This window comes from Salmo salar, chromosome ssa03 (genome assembly GCF_905237065.1).
Source record: "Salmo salar chromosome ssa03, Ssal_v3.1, whole genome shotgun sequence".
Classification (NCBI taxonomy): Eukaryota; Metazoa; Chordata; class Actinopteri; order Salmoniformes; family Salmonidae; genus Salmo; species Salmo salar.
The window spans coordinates 72334268-72351498 of NC_059444.1; the positions used below are offsets into that span (position 1 = coordinate 72334268).

Genomic DNA, 17231 nt, shown 5'->3' on the forward strand with positions numbered 1-17231 from the left:
CAACCCTAACACTCCTCCTTCTCCCTACCCTGATACACCTCCACCTGCACCCAAACCCTACCACTCCTCCACCCCTCCTTCACCCCTACCCTGATACGCCTCCACCTGCACCCCAACCCTACCACTCCTCCACCCCTCCTTCACCCCTCCACTTGCACCCCTTCTCCTCCCTTACCCTGATATGTCTCCATGTCACGTGTGCTCCCTCTCCGGCCTCTAGGTCACCAGGCTGCTCGTTAGGGCGCACACCCGTCACCAGCGTTACGCGCATAATGACACTCACCTGGACTCCATCACCTCCTTGATTACCTGCCCTAATATATGTCACTCCCTTTGGTTTCTTCCCCAGTCGTCATTGTTTCTGTTTCATGTCAGTGCGCTGTTTGTGTTCCTTGTTTTGTTCATTTATTTATTAAATGTATTCACTGCCTGAATTTGCTTTCCCGACTCTGTGTACATCGTTACACTCCACCCCAACTCTCCTCCATCCCTACCCTGATGAACCTACACCCTACCCTGATACACCTCCACCCCAACTCTCCTCCACCCCTACCCTTACACACCTCCACCCCAACTCTCCTCCATCCCTACCCTGATACACCTCCACCCCAACTCTCCTCCATCCCTACCCTGATACACCTCCACCCCAACTCTCCTCCATCCCTACCCTGATACACCTTCACCCTACCCTGATACACCTCCACCCCAACTCTCCTCCACCCCTACCCTTACACACCTCCACCCCTACCCTTACACACCTCCCCCCTACCCTGATTACCTCCCCCTCCCCTGATACACCTTCACCCTACCCTGATACACCTCCACCCCAACTCTCCTCCACCCCTACCCTTACACACCTCCACCCCTACCCTGATTACCTCCCCCCTACCCTGATACACCTACAACCCTACCCTGATACACCTCCACCCCAACTCTCCTCCATCCCTACCCTTACACACCTCCATCCCTACCCTGATACACCTCCACCCCAACTCTCCTCCATCCCTACCCTGATACACCTCCATCCCTACCCTGATACACCTCCACCCCAACTCTCCTCCAACCCTACCCTGATACACCTCTACCCCTACCCTGATACACCTTCCTCCCTACCCTGATACACCTCCACCCCAACTCTCCTCCATCCCTACCCTTACACACCTCCACCCCTACCCTGATATACCTCCACCCCTACCCTGATACACCTCCAACCCTACCCTGATGCACCTCCACCCCAACTATCCTCCATCCCTACCCTTACACACCTCCATCCCTACCCTGATACACCTCCATCCCTACCCTGATACACCTCCACCCCAACTCTCCTCCATCCCTACCCTGATACACCTCCATCCCTACCCTGATACACCTCCACCCCAACTCTCCTCCCTACCCTGATACACCTCCACCCCTACCCTGACCCGCCTCCACCACTAAACTTATACACCTCCACCTCAACTCTCCTCCAACCCTACCCTGATACGGCTTATCCCTACCCTGATAAACCTCCACTCTCCTCCACCCCTACCCTGAAACACCTCCATCCCTACCCTGATACACCTCCACCCTACCCTGATACGCCTCCACCTCCACACCTACCCTGATACACCTCCCCCTACCCTGACACACCTCCACTCTCCTCCACCCCTACCCTGATACACCTCCTCCCCTACCCTGATACACCTCCATCCCTACCCTGATACGCCTCCACCTCCACACCTACCCTGAATGCCTCCAACCCTACCCTGATACACCTCCACCCCTACTCTCCTCCAACCCTACCCTGATACATCTCCTCCCTACCCTGATATGCCTCCACCTCCACTCTGCTCCACCCCTACCCTGATACACCTCCACCTCCACTCTCCTCCATCCCTACCCTTACACACCTCCATCCCTACCCTGATACACCTCCATCCCTACCCTGATACACCTCCACCCCAACTCTCCTCCATCCCTACCCTGATACACCTCCATCCCTACCCTGATACACCTCCACCCCAACTCTCCTCCCTACCCTGATACACCTCCACCTCCACCCCTACCCTGACCCGCCTCCACCACTAAACTTATACACCTCCACCTCAACTCTCCTCCAACCCTACCCTGATACGGCTTATCCCTACCCTGATAAACCTCCATCCCTACCCTGAAACACCTCCATCCCTACCCTGATACACCTCCACCCTACCCTGATACGCCTCCACCTCCACACCTACCCTGATACACCTCCCCCTACCCTGACACACCTCCACTCTCCTCCACCCCTACCCTGATACACCTCCTCCCCTACCCTGATACACCTCCATCCCTACCCTGATACGCCTCCACCTCCACACCTACCCTGAATGCCTCCAACCCTACCCTGATACACCTCCACCCCTACTCTCCTCCAACCCTACCCTGATACATCTCCTCCCTACCCTGATATGCCTCCACCTCCACTCTGCTCCACCCCTACCCTGATACACCTCCACCTCCACTCTCCTCCATCCCTACCCTTACACACCTCCATCCCTACCCTGATACACCTCCATCCCTACCCTGATACACCTCCACCCCAACTCTCCTCCATCCCTACCCTGATACACCTCCATCCCTACCCTGATACACCTCCACCCCAACTCTCCTCCCTACCCTGATACACCTCCACCCCTACCCTGACCCGCCTCCACCACTAAACTTATACACCTCCACCTCAACTCTCCTCCAACCCTACCCTGATACGGCTTCTCCCTACCCTGATAAACCTCCACTCTCCTCCACCCCTACCCTGAAACACCTCCATCCCTACCCTGATACACCTTCACCCCTACCCTGATACGCCTCCACCTCCACACCTACCCTGATACACCTCCCCCTACCCTGACACACCTCCACTCTCCTCCACCCCTACCCTGATACACCTCCATCCCTACCCTGATACGCCTCCATCCCTACCCTGATACGCCTCCACCTCCACACATACCCTGAATGCCTCCAACCCTACCCTGATACACCTCCACCCCTACTCTCCTCCAACCCCTACCCTGATACACCTCCACCCTACCCTGATATGCCTCCACCTCCACTCTGCTCCACCCCTACCCTGATAGCCTCCACCTCAACTCTGCTCAACCCCTACCCTGATACACCTCCACCCCAACTCTCCTCCAACCCTACCCTGATACACCTCCAACCCTACCCTGATATGCCTCCACCCCAACTCTCCTCCATCTCTACCCTGATACACCTCCACCCCTACCTCCAGTGTAATCCGCAGGAGGAGCACTGGCCTTGTTGTTGAATGACAGCTGACAGCTCACATGCCCACACACACACACACACACACTGACACACACACACACACACACACACACACTGACACATAATTCAGGGTGTGCTGTAAGCAGCATGACTAATAGTGTGCTAACTTCCTGCTTTGTGTTGGCTCAGTAATACCTGATTTATGTGGATCTCAGGGGAGGAAGCCCCCAGGTTATTGAAATATTGTGCGCAGGGTTCGAGTGGGGATGTTAGTACAGGTAAATCAATAGTGGCAGTCAATACCCTACCTGGGCTAAAGGCACAGGAGGACAGGGGAGGATTGTGCCAGTCAGCTACCAGATTCAGCTGAAAACACTACTATTGTGCTGCATATTGATTTCAACCATCATCCCGCATTTTTTACAGACACAGGTTTCTATAAAGAACATTTTTGTATGTCAGAGAAAACATCTGTTTTTGACGGTTGGTAATCCATATTAAGCAAATTACGATACAACATAATGTATCATAAGTCATTGAATAAATATTGCAGAGTTCTCGATTTATAAATGATGAAACAAACCTTAACACCTTCAAAATAGCCGGGATAAATTGTAAAGCAAGACCTTATTTGTTGAGACTTAGCACTACACATTCACTGGACTTTACACACACACACATTCACTCTATACATAGACACATCAAGCAGTCTCTCTCAATGCACACACAGTCTGTGGGCTTCATTAGAATTCAGGATGCAAAGTGAAGGCCTGATCTATTCAGAATTGCTCATACAGGACAAAGAGAGAGAGAGAGAGAGAGAGAGAGAGAGAGAGCTAGCCCTCCTCCCCTTCAGAGAGAGGGCCATGAGCAGCAGATTAAAAGTCAGTGTGTTCATCACCCTTCTAAAGCACTCCCATTAGCACACATTACATTACCTTCCCCACATGTTCAAATCCCTCACTGCAAGCTTCATACGACTCATCATTGCATGCCGGGATGAAAGACCTTTCAATGTTAACATCTTAACTCTAACATTCACTAGATGCCTTCAAAAAGTATTCATACCCCTTCATTTATTCCATATTCTGTTGTGTTACTGCCTGAATTCTAAAATTCTAAAATCTTGCCCACCTACACCCACTAATCCATAATGACAAAGTGAAAACATGTTTTTAGACATTTTTGCAAATGTATTGAAAATGAAATACAGACATATCTAATTTACAAAAGTGTTCATACCCCTGAGTAAATGTAGAAGCACCTTTGGCAATTAAAGCTTTGAGTCCTCTTGGGTATGTCTGTATCAGCTTTGAGTCCTCTTGGGTATGTCTGTATCAGTTTTGAGTCCTCTTGGCTATGCCTGTATCAGCTTTGAGTCCTCTTGGGTATGCCTGTATCAGCTTTGAGTCCTCTTGGGTATGCCTGTATCAGCTTTGAGTCCTCTTGGGTATGTCTGTATCAGCTTTGAGTCCTCTTGGGTATGTCTGTATCAGCTTTGAGTCCTCTTGGGTATGTCTGTATCAGCTTTGAGTCCTCTTGGGTATGTCTGTATCAGCTTTGAGTCATCTTGGGTATGTCTGTATCAGCTTTGAGTCCTCTTGGGTATGCCTGTATCAGCTTTGAGTCCTCTTGGGTATGCCTGTATCAGCTTTGAGTCCTCTTGGGTATGCCTGTATCAGCTTTGAGTCCTCTTGGGTATGCCTGTATCAGCTTTGAGTCCTCTTGGGTATGTCTGTATCAGCTTTGAGTCCTCTTGGGTATGCCTGTATCAGCTTTGAGTCCTCTTGGGTATGTCTGTATCAGCTTTGAGTCCTCTTGGGTATGTCTGTATCAGCTTTGAGTCATCTTGGGTATGTCTGTATCAGCTTTGAGTCATCTTGGGTATGTCTGTATCAGCTTTGCACATCTGGATTTGGGGATTTTCTCCCATTCTTCCTTGCAGATGTCTTTCCACAGATTTTCAATGGGATTCAAGTCTGGGCTTTGGCTGGGCCACTCAAGGACTTTCAGATTCTTGTTCTGAAGCCATTCCAGCGTTGCTTTGGCTGTATGCTTGGGGTCCTTCTCCTGTTGTAACATAAATCTTTGCACCAGTCTATGGTCGTTTGCACTCTGAAGCACGCTAGAAATTGTTTTATACCCTTCCCCAGATATATACCTCATCACAATTCTATTTTGGAGAAGTACGGACAGTTCCTTGGACTTCATGGTATTAAGGATTTGCCTGTATTTGGCTCCATTCATTGTTCCCTCTATCCTTACCGGTCTCCCTGGCGATGAAAAGCATCCCCATAGCATGATGCTGCCACCTGTCACATCGGTTGAAAGGAGAGGACCAAGGTGCAGCGTGGTGAGCGTACATATTCTTTTTATTAGAAAAGACGGCGAACAAAACAAACACTACCCAACAAACCGTGAAGCTAAAGGCTATGTGCCATAAACAAAGTAAACTTCCCACAACACAAGGGGGGAAAGGGCTTCCTAAGTATGGTTCCCAATCAGAGACAACGATAGACAGCTGTCCCTGATTGAGAACCATACCCGGCCAAAACAGAAAATAAAGAACATAGAAAAAGGAACATAGAATGCCCACCCTAGTCACACCCTGGCCTACCCAAAATAGAGAATCAAAAACCTCTCTATGGCCAGGGTGTGACACCACCACCATGCTTCAAGGTAGGAATGGTGTTATATGAGCTGTGCCTGGCTTTCTCCAGACATAGCACTTTGCATTCATTTTTACATTTAAGTCATTTAGCAGACGCTCTTATCCAGAGCGACTTACAAATTGGTGCATTCACCTTATGATATCCAGTGGAACAACCACTTTACAATAGTGCATCTAAATCTGGCCAAAGAGTTACGTTTTTCTCTTATTAGACCACACAATATTTTGCCTTATGCTATCAGTGTTTCACATGCCTTTTTGCAAATCCAGGCATGCTCTCATGTGCCTTTTTCTCAGAAGTGGCTTCCGTCTGGCCACTCTCCCATAAAGCCCAGATTGGTGAAGTGCTGTAAAGACTGTTGTCCTTCTGGCAGGTTCTTCCATCTCAGCCAAGGAACTCTGTAGTTCTGTCAGAGAGGTCCTTCTGGTCCGGTTGCTCAGTTTGGTCAGACGGCCAGCTATAAGAAGTCCCCCACCCCCCAATGATGGAGACCACTGTGCTCTTGGAAACTTTCAACACTCTACAAATTGTTGTATACCCTTCCCCAGCTATGTGCCTCATCACAATCTTGGAGATGTACAGACAGTTCCTTGGACTTCATGGTATATATTCTGCTCTGACATGCACTGTCAACTGTGGGACCTTAGAGAGGTGTGTTTCTTTAGAAATCATGTCCAAACAATTGAATTGGCCACAGGTGGACTCCAATGAAGTTGTAGTGACATCTCAAGGATGATCAAAGGACATTGGATGCACCTGAACTCAATTTGGAGTGTCATAGCAAAGGGGTGTGAATGCTTGAAATTAGATATTTCTGATATTTCATTTTCAATAAATTAGGTGAACCAACGTTCCTCTTCAAATTATTACTGTCCGCTCTGTTCCGGAGCCTTAGTTGTGAGATTCCAATTTTGTGAACAATTAATCTGTATTTAAGGGTGTTAAGCATGTTGATACAGTCAATTCCTGTGCACTGAGGGGGAAGCCGGAGTCAGCCGTTAATCAAAATGTCTCTCAGCCATTTACAGAGCCATGTAAACGGCACCCTTTCCCCGGCTCCGTTCAAAGCCCCCTCCACACACAGCATAGCTCAGCACTGCTTGTTGCTCCAAGCTATTTTTGTGAGAACTTGCTTCAGCATTTTTTCCATCAAACCTTGTTTTTCAAGTTGCCTTTTCCACTGCAGAGGAAAGGCACATAAGCATACGTGTAGGATTGTTTTTGTGGGGTCAAAATATGATGTGTTTTACAGAATGCATAGAATGTGTTTGTGTGAGTGTTTGTGCATTTATCCTCACTTGTTCTATGTGTGTCTACATTCTATGTGTGTAACAATCTATGTGTGTAACATTCTGTGTGTGTCTACAGTGCTATATGTGCATTTTTAAATGTATGTCCTTATGTGTGACCACATATTGTGTGTGTTTGGGAGTGTGTGGCATGTGAATGTTTGTGTATGTGTCATAACACATTTCATATGTGTGTGTGTTAAGATCCTACAGTGCTGTGTGAGATTGTGTGCATTTTTGGCGAATAAGAATAGTGTGTGTGTATTTGTGTGTATATGTTTTGTGTGATAAGTAACACTCCCCCATCCATCCAGGCCTTGCCCCAGCATGCTCTATGACTGACACACTGACTAATACACAGACAGATAAACACCCTCACTGACAAACACGATAAGGATTCGCCTAGGAAACACTGACACCGACTGACTGATGGACGTCTCCATGGAGACCAGTCACCAAGACTGACACCATGTCAGTCTTTATCACAGCAGAGTGCCGTGCCAACCAAATCATTACGAGAGAGAGAGAGAGAGAGAGAGAGAGAGAGAGAGAGAGAGAGAGAGAGAGAGAGAGAGAGATGAATTGAAACATGGAAAACGTACTGTATACAGAGTGAAAAAGGTATTGGCTGAGAATATGGAGGAGTAAATAAGAAAAAAAACAAGCTTGTATACCTGACAGCAGGGCACCTCTTTATCACAGGACACGTCCCTGTCATCCCTCCCTTCTGCTTTACTGTTCTATCATGCCTTCTTGGTCTCACCCCATCATTCACATCTCACTTAGTTTTACTCCATCCACTCCCTCTATCATCCCTCTTCTTTTCCTCTGTGATCTTTCAATCCTCTCTTCATATAATGCTTGTGTCTCTCTCTCCTCACCCCTTTCAGTCCGACTGCTCTTTCCACACCTCTCCTCTCTCCGCTGGTTTCTACACCATTCCCCTCTCCATGATCTCTCTCCACCCCTCTCTCCCACGCTGTGCGAAATAGAAGCGCTCGCGCAGACTTGGGTTGCCATAGTAACCTGCTCACTCACCATCTTGCGTGTCTCCGTCACATCAGCAGCAGGGGTGTCCGTCGCCTGGCTCTGCAGTTCCCAACACGGGGCAGCTCCATCACTCCACAATGAGGACTGGGGCCTGGCCTGGGGGCTGGGGCTCTCACTCACTGGTGCTGCTGCACCCAGTAAAAAACTAGGAGAGAAAAAAATGCAAGAGTAGCAAAATATATAAATAAATGAGTACAACTGAGTCAACAGTCTCCGTATAACCCCATCCTGCAGACCCCTGAGAAGAGGACAAATAAAATAATAAAGGCATGTGTGTTGTTCACCATGGCACTTAGAATAATCATCCTTCCTAACCATAGGGCAGAATCAGTGATTTATCGCAGTAATCATGTATGACGTCACTAGCTGCAGCCTGCCTGCTCCTCTCTGGCCTTCAGAGAGCTCTACTAGGAGACACTGGGGGCTGCTCTCCCCCACTGTCACATTCTCCCTGTGACATCACCAGCCTGGGTGTGTAGCCCTCTGCCTATGTGTCCTTCTCAGTCATGTTCCCACTCAGCTTGTTGAGCATTGTTGGAGTGACCTCACCAAACAGTGACCTCACCAAACAGTCAACCAAAAATACCACGTGGTAAAACACCACACATTTTAGTCATTTAGCAGATGCTCTTATCCAGAGCAAAAAGGGTTAAGTGCCTTGCTCAAGAGCACATCAACAGATATTTCAACTAGTTGGCTCAGGGATTCTAACCAGCGACCTTTCAGTTACTGGCCCAATGCTCTTAACCATTAGGCTTCCTGCCACCCCATGATGCTTTGTGGTCATCATAATCATGGCAAGATCATTGTAATGTCTAGTTGCTGCATTACTACCATTATCATCATCACCATTACACTGTAATAAACATCATCATCAACATCCTCGCAGGCATGCAGGCGCTAACTGTAGTGCTCTCTGATCACACACAGCCAGTCAAGCAGACAGAGGAAAAGCCCCTAGCCTCAGTTTGTCTGACTTTGCATGGCTGTATTGAGCTCTTATGTTGCCACTGACCCGAAACAAACTCCCTCAAGATACTGTGCCTTGATGCAGCCAAGCTGCCATGGCTCCAAAGAAGAGAGGTCACTGAAAGCTTGACTGCTTTCATTACCCCACCACATTTACTAACACGTGATCTAACCAAAGTCCCCCACCCCACTACCATCACCCAACCGGCTTAGCCAATATACGACCAAACCATTTAAAACTGACCGCTTTCATTAGCCAACCAATTTTTAATAACACGATCCAACCGTAACCCTCCTGCTTCCAGGCACCCATGTGACACATGAGTGAGCAGCAGCATGATCACGTTCCATTATGTGACCGGCTTTACTAACACATGGTCGAACCTTATAGTAGAGTCGACCACTCTCACTCCCATGGAGCACATGAAGGAAAATCATCTATGGCCCCCAGTCTCTACCCAGCGGTCCCTACCCAGCGTCCCTACCCAGCCGTCCCTACCCAGCCGTCCCTACCCAGCCGTCTCTACCCAGCCGTCTCTACCCAGCCGTCCCTACCCAGCCGTCCCTACCCAGCCGTCCCTACCCAGCCGTCCCTACCCAGCCGTCTCTACCCAGCCGTCTCTACCCAGCCGTCCCTACCCAGCCGTCCCTACCCAGCCGCCCCTACCCAGCGGTCTCTACCCAGCCGCCCCTACCCAGCGGTCCCTTCCCAGCGGTCCCTTCCCAGCGGTCCCTACCCAGCGGTCCCTACCCAGCGGTCCCTACCCAGCGGTCTCTACCCAGCCGCCCCTACCCAGCGGTCCCTACCCAACGGTCGCTACCCAGCGGTCCCTACCCAACGGTCCCTTCCCAGCGGTCCCTACCAACGGTCCCTACCCAACGGTCCCTACCCAGCGGTCCCTACCCAACGGTCCCTACCCAGCGGTCCCTACCCAACGGTCCCTACCCAGCGGTCCCTACCCAGCGGTCCCTACCCAGCGGTCCCTACCCAACGGTCGCTACCCAACGGTCGCTACCCAGCGGTCCCTACCCAGCGGTCCCTACTCAGCGGTCCCTACCCAGCAGTCTACTAGAGCCGACCACTGTCACTCCCACAGTACCTTAAATTAACACTAGAAGGTAACCCATCTATGGCTCCCAGTCCCTACCCAGACTCCCCTGCTGTAAGGGACATAGACATGAGCACATCCCCCCCCAGGGGAAATTCCACTATTTCTAATGATGTCAATTCAATGGATTATGGTATTCATTTGATATCATTAACCATTGTCATTCTCCCCAACTATTATTCAATAATTAATGCCAGTCATCATGGCCCCAGAAGGGCCGACACCCAGGCCTAGGCTGGACACTCAATCAAACCAATCACAGCTAATTATATCTGCTCTGTCATCAGTGGCAGGCGGCTTAGCAGCTCTACTGAGAATGGGTCAGTCAGTGCTCATGCAATATCCATGCAATATCCAGACTCTGGTTATTAAGATTGAAGTGATGCCAGATCATGCAAAAGGAAACCTAGATCTTTGTCCTTCCCTCCTGTGGTTAGGACAATGTATAGGCACATGTGGGGACAAACGCTGATATGTGTGACATGATAACAGAGGCTGTAAAGCCATGCGGTTCATCACACTGCATTATTCAGGGACAGCCCTAGGTTGTTCCCACAAATTCAGCCTATCATAGCTGATCTGCAAGTCTCTCCAGCATGCTAGCAGTCAACTTCAACCTCCATCCTGTCAACACCAACAAGTTGGGCTGCTATCAATCAATGACAATACCAGCCTATATAGAGATCAGCCAACTTCTTGCCCTATTGAGAATAGTGCCAGTCTCATCTACAGTGGGGGGAAAAAGTATTTGATCCCCTGCTGATTTTTTACGTTTGCCCACTGACAAAGAAATGATCAGTCTATAATGTTAATGGTAGGTTTATTTGACCCCCTCTCAATCAGAAAGATTTCTGGCTCCCAGGTGTCTTTTATACAGGTAACGAACTGAGATTAGGAGCACACTCTTAAAGGGAGTGCTCCTAACCGCAGCTTGTTACCTGTAAAAAAGACACCTGTCCACAGAAGCAATCAATCAATCAGATTCCAAACTCTCCACCATGGCCAAGACCAAAGAGCTCTCCAAGGATGTCAGGGACAAGATTGTAGACCTACACAAGGCTGGAATGGGCTACAAGACCATCGCCAAGCAGCTTGTTGAGAAGGTGACAACCGTTGGTGCGATTATTCGCAAATGGAAGAAACACAAAAGAACTGTCAATCTCCCTCGGCCTGGGACTCAATGCAAGATCTCACCTCGTGGAGTTGCAATGATCATGAGAACGGTGAGGAATCAGCCCAGAACTACACGGGAGGATCTTGTCAATGATCTCAAGGCAGCTGGGACCATAGTCACCAAGAAAACAATTGGTAACACACTACGCCGTGAAAGACTGAAATCCTGCAGCGCCCGCAAGGTCCCCCTGCTCAAGAATACATATACAGGCCCGTCTGAAGTCTGCCAATGAACATCTGAATGACTCAGAGGACAACCGGTGAAAGTGTTGTGGTCAGATAAGACCAAAATGGAGCTTTTTGACATCAACTCAACTCACCGTGTTTGGAGGAGGAGGAATGCAGCCTATGACCCCAAGAACCCCATCCCCACCGTCAAACATGGAGGTGGAAACATTATGCTTTGGGGGTGTTTTTCTGCTAAGGGGACAGGACAACTTCACCGCATAAAAAGGACGATGGACGGGGCCATGTACTGTCAAATCTTGGGTGAAAACCTCCTTCCCTCAGCCAGGGCATTGAAAATGGGTCGTGGATGGGTATTCCAGCATGACAATGACCCAAAACACACGGCCAAGGCAACAAAGGAGTGGCTCAAGAAGAAGCACATTAAGGTCCTGGAGTGGCCTAGCCAGTCTCCAGACCTTAATCCCATAGAAAATCTGTCGAGTTGCCAAACGTCAGCCTCGAAACCTTAATGACTTGGAGAAGATCTGCAAAGAGGAGTGGGACAAAATCCCTCCTGAGATGTGTGCAAACCAGGTGGTCAACTACAAGAAACGTCTGACCTCTGTGATTGCCAACAAGGGTTTTACCACCCTAAGTCATGTTTTGCAGAGGGGTCAAATACTTATTTCCCTCATTAAAATGCAAATCAATTTATAACATTTTTTACATGCGTTTTTGTGGATTTTTTTGTTGTTATTCTGTCTCTCACTGTTCAAATAAACTTACTATTAAAATTATAGACTATTCATTTCTTTGTAACTGGGCAAACGTACAAAATCAGCAGGGGATCAAAAACTTTTTTCCCCCATTTTTTTATTTTAAAAAAGTCAAAAGTTTCTCTCTCTCTCACACACACACACATTCACACAACCACATTTATACAGTAAAAGACACGTCTTACTGTGGTATTCTCTCTCTAACGTAACACTCCAAAATGGTGAACAGAGCTGTGCAGATTGACAATGTTCAAGTCTGAAAGCACTTGATTCAGGTGACAAGAGCCCTGACAGAGTAAGGCATTATCTCCCAGTCAGCTTTGCTCTTGGCTAGGTGTGCAGGTGTAATCTCCCCTGTTCCTGTTTGCTTGTTTTCATCTGCCTCATCAGTTATGCAGTGATGTGACTGAAATGAAAGTGCAGGCTGGCCTGATTTCTCAAATGACTGAGATCACCCATCCCACACTTCATTTGTGACAACAACAAAGTTATAACTCTCAGCTTGGTTTTGGCAGTTCAAATTAGTCTGCCAACTGGGCATAGTTGACCTGTCCGCTCTTCTCTTCCTGGGGCAAACAGCCAACCAGGAGCTTGTGTTGATTCTGTGGGCTTGCTAACACAGTGATGTTCCTTTATTCTTAAATGTATAACTAAAATCTAGAGAGCTATATATTAAAATCTAGTGGGATCTATATTAAAATCTAGTGAGCTCTATATTAAAATCTAGTGGGTTCTATATCAAAATCTAGTGGGCTCTATATCAAAATCTAGTGAGCTCTATATCAAAATCTAGCAAACTCTATATTAAAATCTAGCAAGCTCTATATTCAAATCTATATTAAAATCTAGCAAGCTCTATATTAAAATCTAGCGAGCTCTATATTAAAATCTAGCAAGCTCTATATTAAAATCTAGTGAGATTTATATTAAAAGCTATGGAGCTCTATATTAAAATCTAGTGAGCTCTATAATAAAATCTTGTGGACTCTGTATTAAAATCTAGCAAGCTCTATATTCAAATTTATATTAAAATCTAGATGAGTGCCATATTAAAATCTAGCAATCTGTATATTAAAATCTAGTGAGCCCTATATTAAAATCTAGCTTTCTCTATATTAAAATCTAGCTTTCTCTATATTAAAATCTAGCAAGCTCTATATTAAAATCTAGTGAGATTTATATTAAAATCTATGGAGATCTATATTAAAATCTAGCAAGATCTACATTAAAATGTAGTGAGCTCTACATTAAAATCTAGTGAGCTCTACATTAAAAGCCAGTGAGCTCTACATTAAAAGCCAGTGAGCTCTACATTAAAAGCCAGTGAGCTCTATATTAAAAGCCAGTGAGCTCTATATTAAAATCTAGTGAGATTTATATTAAAAGCTAGTGAGCTCTATATTAAAAGCCAGTGAGCTCTATATTAAAAGCCAGTGAGATCTATATGAAAATCTAGTGAGCTCTATATGAAAATCTAGTGAGCTCTATATTAAATTCTAGTGAGATCTATATTAAAAGCTAGCTGACTGGGACAAAGCAAAATGATGTCAAAGCTGAGCAGTGCTCCTTAACAACAACAACTCAGTTTGGGTGAATGGGGTAAGAGTTCAAATTCATGGGATGTCCTACAGCAGGTCAACTATGTCTTGAATAAAATATTCCACTTGCACGCTATTAAGTAATCTCAGTTAACCTTTCCTTGTGAATCATGACATTGTTTAATTTTAATAACACGCATATTCGGTAAAGAGGTGCCAATGGCTGTGCACTGTCAAGACTGAAAAGGATTCTGGGGCAGCCTGGGCCACAGCTACATGACAGATCCCTAATAGTCCCAAGGCCTTTACTAATTCAGTGTAGCAGGTTTCTGGATTTGCTGGGAGTGTGAAGCCCGGGGAAATTATGTCTAAACCCTTCAATCCATAGAGGACAATGCTTAATAAATAATGTTCTTGTTTTCCTCTGACTGTCCACCGCTTGCTATTGGTCACCTTTTGACCCAGTCTGGTTTTAATCTATTTCAAATCATCTCAAGGACATTTTTAGGGAATATCTTTGGTGGGGGGATGGAAGGAAGGAAGGGAAAGAACCACTTGTGTGTGTTTCAAGAGCTAGATTTATCCTTGTCTTTACAGCTACGAGATGTCTTGATCTTTTTAAAACCCTGCCCTTGGCTAAAAGGCCTTGTCTCTAATGTGATATTTAAAGTGACATTCTTCTCCTCCTCCCAGGGCCACTGTGTGACTTGTACTGGTCCTATGAGTGGAGAGGAGAGGGATGTGCACTTTGATTACCCACACAGCTCCACCTCACATGTACTAACAGGTCCCGTTTGATCTGAGCACTTTAAACATCTGCTATAAGGGAAACATTAAAAACTTAACGTCATCTTACATTTTTACATCTGTAGTTACAGGCAAAATGGTTAAGAATAAGCACAGAGGCTTGTAGTTATAATGGCATACATCACAGTCGTTCACTGAGCAATTGAGAGTGAAGCAGTGATACAGTAGGTACTAACAAGCATCAAATCTGACATGGTGCCAATGTTTAATGAAAACAATTTCCACTATCTCCACAGATGTAACAGCAGTGAGACTGGTTTATGAGACTGGGTCTATGTTTAAGACCAGCAGTGGATGAGGTTTGGACGATTGAGTGGACCAGAGATGAGTGTAAAGTCAGACACATGTAGAAAATGTTTTTTTTTTTTTTAAATGTTCATTTTGCTCACTACTTCATTTCTTGGGGAAAATATTCTCTCTAAAGTTGTGTATTTATTGGTTGATTAACTTTTTCTGCCCATTGCTCTCTATTTCATATACTTAACCCTTAAGTCCAACTCCACAATTAAATAACTTTTCATTCTCAGAATGGCAGCTTTCCCCCAGTCATATCTCAAACAGAAATGCCTCTGAGCACTGCTCCAAAATTAGCTTGGAGCTGAAATCCAACTTCAGCCATCCACCACCAGCTGAGTGGCAAGAACTGGCCCAGGACCAGTGCTTGAAGGGCCTCTTTTAAAGCACTCTCCTCTCCCCCATTCTAGCCTAACCACCCATCGCACAACACACTTCACCCTCAATCTAATCCTGCCCAGTGCTCCACTTTGCCCCCTAACGCCCCATTAATAACTTAGCCCCTATCATAAACTCACGAAATCAAACTGTGCCCACTGACTGCTGTGCCAGGCAGCAATCTCATTCTGCCAGACTGCCCACCCACAACACACTGCTGCACATTAGCATTTCAATCTGCTCGTAAACGTATCGTTGTGTTGCAGATAGAGGCGGTAGATCTTCATTCATCAGCCCTAATCTATCTGCTCCTTGTTCTCAACCAGAGGGGCTCCTCTGTGGGCCACAGTTATAGTGGCTTAACCTGCATGCCTCAGTCATGTGCCGCGCACGGTGCCTCCGCATTATTCACACTATTTGGGGACACTGATCATTGTCAAGAGAGAATAACCAAACAAAACAGATGACCGCAAATAATGTGGCTTAATAGTACCCACTGTGCACACACTGGTTGACTCAACGTTGTTTCCACGTTATTTCAGTGAAATTACGTTGAACCAACGTGGAATAGACGTTGAATTGACGTCTATACCCAGTGGGTATAGCGTAATAACTTTTTCTCAGAACAATTGGCCTATTGAATAGGAAATATTTAATATGCCACGCATTAGGCAACTCAGCAGAACTGTGAAATACGAGCCATAACAATACAATTATTATAATTATAGTCAATAATTTTTTTTTTTAAATTAGGCTACTGCCCTGTGCATTTATCAATTGTTATCAATGCCATTTGCCAAAGACACGACACCAATGTCAGAAACAGACAATTTAACGAGACCCGCGTATGTCTTCTTATGAATTAAGTATGAAGTACACGAATCACTTGACTTTCCTGTTTCATTCGTACGCACTCTCACCGAATTAAATGTATCGTCTCGCAACAATTCATGGTTAAAGGCGCCGAAACTCCTCACATTTCAGGACGATAATGTAGATTATCCGCTTGTTTCTTTCCAGAAACATGATTGATATTCCGTCCTATCAATTCTGAAACGCGGTCCTTATTAAAGCAATAGCCTTAACATTTATCAGTTTACATTGATGCGCGTCGCTGCGTGCACGCACAGACGAACGCGCGCACAAACCCACACATACAGACACCGCCGCATTAATTCGTTAACGACAACCGCAAATGAAATATATTGGAACAGCGAAAACTATTCAGCAGATAAAGAATAGGCTGGTCATACCCCAACGATGCTTTATGAAAGCTGAGAATCCAAAGTCAAACAACGGGATTTGTTTAACATGCGACACACGAATAACGTCCCTTATACTCTGATTCCATTTAATGAATCTTACCTTTCCTTTTAATATATTCCTTAAACTGCAGAGGCGTAGCCTATAGTCAGCGTCTTCTCTCCCCTCTCTCACTCTCGTCCTTTCTCTCTCTCTCTCTCCAACCCGCCCTCTCTCTCTCTCTCTCTCTCTCTCTCTCTCAAATTGATTCACCCTTTTTCGGCGCTTGTACCACAGTGCCGTGTTTTCCCGACCTAAGAAAGCAGAGCCCGTTCATTTTACATGGCCAGATGGAAAAATACAACCACCGAAAGTGGGTGATGGAAAAATCATGACGAAACATAGGCCTAGTAAACTATTTCGTGTAAATACGAATCGTTGAGGATAAATATAGACGTTAATAGAAACATGTCCGTTTCTCCAGGCATGCGTAGGCCACTAATAAACACGCGCGCACGGC

The 17231-nt window shown here is 46.5% G+C and overlaps 1 protein-coding gene across 3 annotated transcripts in view; it reads right to left on the reverse strand.

Annotated features, from left to right (window-relative positions):
• Positions 1-16956, reverse strand: part of lrrc4ba (leucine rich repeat containing 4Ba) — a 32191-nt gene extending 15235 nt beyond the window's left edge. The window contains exons 1-2 of one of the 3 annotated variants that reach the window (XM_014193829.2): positions 16835-16956; positions 8246-8402 (exon numbers count right to left, since the gene is read on the reverse strand). The gene's annotated coding sequence lies outside the window, so the exon portion shown is untranslated. Of the gene's footprint in view, positions 1-7881; positions 8121-8245; positions 8403-16722 lie in introns of those variants that run through there. The other 2 variants (XM_014193830.2, XM_045715300.1) reach the window with 2 other exon arrangements.
• Between the last annotated feature and the right edge of the window lie 275 nt (positions 16957-17231).